Genomic DNA, 4,144 nt, shown 5'->3' with positions numbered 1-4,144 from the left:
CAAAAATGCCTGAGATCCCAGGAGCTTTCATCTGTTTGACCAGTATTTTTGCTTTCAAAGGCAGCCTTTTGTTCCGCTCCCCAGTCCCATATGCCCCTTCTTAACTAAGCTATACAATGGGTGAAGGCATTGCACCAAACAGGGTATAAAAGTTCGCCAACCTCCCTGGTTTGGCTCAGCAGTTAGAGCATCAGCCTGTGGACCAATGAGTCGCGGGTTCGATTCTGGTCAAGGGCATGTACCTCAGTTGCGATTGATCCCCAACCCTGGTCGGGGTGGTGCAGGAGGCAGCTAGTTGATATATCCCTCTCACGTTGATTTTTTTTCTCTCTCTACTTCCCTCTCATTCTATCTGAAGATAAATGGAAAAATATTCTTTGGTGAGGATAAAAAATAAATTTAAAAAGTTCACCAATACCCCAGAATTCCCACAAAAGTCTGTACCATTTTTATATGGTATGGGGTGAGTTTGTACTTTTTCTGTGGCAACCTCGGAGACAATACAGGTCTCACCCGACCATTTGATTCCCAAAAATTTTTACTGAAGCTTTCGGGTTAGCCTTCCAGGTCCTTTCTTTCCTATTGCATTCGCTTTCCCCTCTAATTCCCCTCTGAGTTCCAGCCTTCCCCACAGTTCAGACACGGAGATCTGTTGGTTTCCTCCAGATCTGCAAGTGTCTTGTCCCACTATGGGGCTTAGCCTGGAGATAAATGTCTGGTATTATGTATTACAGGCTCTATGCGAAATCTTTGCTTTCGTTCCTGATGCAAAAGTGACCTGGTCAGGTCCCTCAAACACTGGGGCATAGAATATTCAGTATATGCTCTGTCTCCAAGAATCTGCTATACTTCTATAGACTTCCAAGCCTTACTTGCCCAGGAAGATCTCCCTCATTTGGCCAGGACTCCCTGCAGAACAGAATGATCCAATCTAGTAGATGTGATCTGGCAGCGGTCATATCATGGAAGTCTCTCCAGTGGGTGTTGGCCTGATACACTAGGAGTAACCTAAGTCTAGAACACCCCAGGCCAGAGTGCAGAATTCTTCAGCAGGATCCCTTCCCTTTCCTCCATGTAAAAGTCAAGACCTAACAAGGATGTTTGGGGTTTCTCCCTTTCCTCACCAGCATGCCTCCAACCATTCCTCATTTCCTAGATCCCCTTCAGGGAACTACCTCTGATGACCAATCATACACACCCTCCCAGTCAGAGAAGGGTAAACTCTTCTCCCATAGAAAATGGAGGTACCAACATGACCCAAACCGTAGTTCCAGTCCTGGGATCAGACATAGGCTGACTGACAGATTCTGCCTCAGCTTTATTTGTACAAAGAGCACAGGAGGACACCAGCTCCACGCAGACAGCAGCCCAGGGGTCACACCAGTCTTTCTGTCTTCACATCGACAGAAAAAGACCTCTACTGTGGAGCCTTTATGGGTGCCTGGGCACCTTTGGAAGCTTAAGCTTGAGCCTGAGCCTGAGCCAGACACACAGCCTGGGACTTGGTTTGAGACTTGGTCTTGGACTTTGGCCAGCAGAGCCCGAGACCCTTGGCAATATGGGCATGAGCATGTTTTCCAAACCTGGGGTGAGCAGTGTAGGCAAGTCAATTGAGCTAGTGGCTGCCACCCTTTGTGATCTTGGACTTGACCTCCTTGGGCTTTTTATAAGGTCCTTGGTAGCCTCAGCTAATGTGCTCATGGCTTTGGCATTGTCGGCCTGCATCTTCTTCAGGTTGCTTTTCTTGCTTATTGGCAAAGCTCATTTTCCTTAGGAACTTGGTGTCTACCTCCTTAAGAGATTCATATCTTTGTGATCGGGGTTTCTTGATGCCATTTCTGTGTCATTTTTGGGAGTGGTTATGCATGGTGTGGTTCTTGGACTTGGCCACATCTGTACCTGAAGAGCCTGGGACCAGAAGAGAAAGAGGGACACTTCCTGGAGGGATTTTGAGAATCATTGTTTTAGACCAATCATGACAATCTAGTTCTCCTTTATCAGTGATACATTTGGGGAAACCATATGATCCAGTTCTGACAAAATGGAAGGAAAAGTCTCTTCAGAGTTTGGGGGTGAAAGAAAGAGATAACCTGAGAAAGATTTTCCTTTCTGATAAAAACAGAAAACTAAAAGATGATACAGCCCTTTTAGTCCCTCCCTTTCCTTGTTGCCTGGAATGCTGGTGTGTACAGACTTGAATCTTGAAACTATGGCAGCTGTCTTGTGATTCTGAGGTACGGCAGAGCAGAAAGATAGAAAAAGCCTAGATTCTTGATGACTGCAAAACCAGCCTTGGAACTGATTACCTCTCAATAGTAATGTGAGATAATAGAATGCCTATTGTTTAAATATTGCTAAAGATTCTGTTATTACAGCCCAAAGCATCCTAACCAATAGGATTTAAAACGTGATAGAAAGAGGAAGCAAAATTAAACATTGTCCCTCTCCCTGCAAATACCCACATGGTGGAAGTTTAGAGGAGTGTGAGATAATTAAGAAGAAACATCTGTAACTATGTAAATACTATTCATATTCAGTACACACACACACACAGAAAACACTCATGAGTACTTTACATCTAACAAAAATTTAATTAAAATATTAATAAAGCAAGAGCTTAAACACCAGATAAAATAATAACAGGAGATAGAAAGGAAAATTGCAGAGTTAAAAAAAAAGTTCTGGGACCAAAGTAATACCGGCTGTTATCTAACTAATTAATATGAAATAGCAAGAAACAAATAAACACCACTGAAATGAGATACCACAAAAAAAAAAAAAAAAAAAAAAAAAAGCCTGGCTAATCACTATACTGGTAGAGGAGAAGAAAACAAAGGTTAAAGCAATTAGAAGTTAATCATTGCAGAGGACAAACATTACAGATTAAAAGAGTAAGCCTTAACAAATGCAGGAGGAGCCCTGGCCAGTTTGGCTTAGCGGTTAGAGCGTCGGCCTGCGGTCCGGAGAGACCCGGGTTTGGTTCCCACTAAGGGCGCGTACCTCAGTTGCAGTTTGTCCCCAACCCTGGTTGGTCGTGGGGGTGGCAGCCACTCGATGTGTCCTTTTCACGTCGATGTTTCTCTCTCTCTCTTCCTCTCTCTCCCTCCCACTCTGTCTGAACAACAACAACAAAAAAAAAATGGAAAGATGTCCAGAAGACAACAGAGCAATATCTAGAAAGTTAAAATGTGAGACAAGACTATTACACAGCCAAGTTTTTCCCCACATAACGAAATATATTTACATTCCTAAGTATAAAGGAATTCAGGAATCACACTACCCAGGAGTCCTAGAAGAAACTAGTTTTTCTTTTTCTTTTTCTTTTTTTTTATCCTCACCCAAGGATATTTTTTCATTGATTTTTCATATAGAATGGAAGGGAAGAAGAAAGAGAGAGACAAAGAGAAACATCTGATATGAGAGAAACACATCAATGGGTTGCCTCCTACAGAACCCCATCCAGGGCCAGGAATCAAACCTGCAACTGAGATATGTGTCCTTGACTGGCAAATAAACCCATGATTCTTTGGTCCACAGGCTGATGCTCTAACTGCTGAGCCAAACCAGCCAGGGCTCAAAACTACTTTTTAATAGAGTCCATATATCCATGAGATGTAAGAATAAAGAAGGTAAAATAAAAGGATTAGTGGTAAACAATGAATACATTTAATATGAAATTGAATAGTTGTGATATAAAGCATGGTCTAAAGTGCTGTTCACTAAATATTTGTGATGATTACTTCTGGGTGATAGAATTTTTATTATTTTTTAACTTTCTTATTAATATGTTTCTGTGTTTAAATACTTTTCAAAGAATATGCTATATATTCATATTCAAAGACATAATCATTAGTCTAAATATAAATTTGTAATATAGTTTAAATAAATTATTTCCAGAAATTTTAGGAGGGGTTACATTTTATCTGGGACAAAACTTGGCTTCATTTTTATTTTTTAAATAGTTAGTACCTTGTTCATAAGTCTACCTTTGCATATAATATTTTGCATTGTTATAACCCAGCAGCATAAAATTATTCAGTACAAAGCAGACTTTAGTTTTCTTGGCTTTAGTGCATTACTAAGGCCTTTACAAATTCTTTGAATAAATAGAAGAGAAGGGAACACGTCCCAACTAATTCCATGA

The 4,144-nt window shown here is 41.0% G+C and overlaps 1 pseudogene; it reads right to left on the bottom strand.

The window, feature by feature from the left end:
* Nucleotides 1-1,417: 1,417 nt before the first annotated feature.
* LOC118628622 lies at nt 1,418-1,960 on the bottom strand (annotated as a pseudogene).
* Between the last annotated feature and the right edge of the window lie 2,184 nt (nt 1,961-4,144).

The sequence above is a fragment of the Molossus molossus genome, unplaced genomic scaffold (assembly GCF_014108415.1).
Source record: "Molossus molossus isolate mMolMol1 unplaced genomic scaffold, mMolMol1.p scaffold_m16_p_13, whole genome shotgun sequence".
In the NCBI taxonomy this organism is placed as follows: domain Eukaryota; kingdom Metazoa; phylum Chordata; class Mammalia; order Chiroptera; family Molossidae; genus Molossus; species Molossus molossus.
The sequence above is the reverse complement of the archived record's forward strand: the minus strand, read 5'-3'. Positions and strand labels throughout refer to the sequence as shown.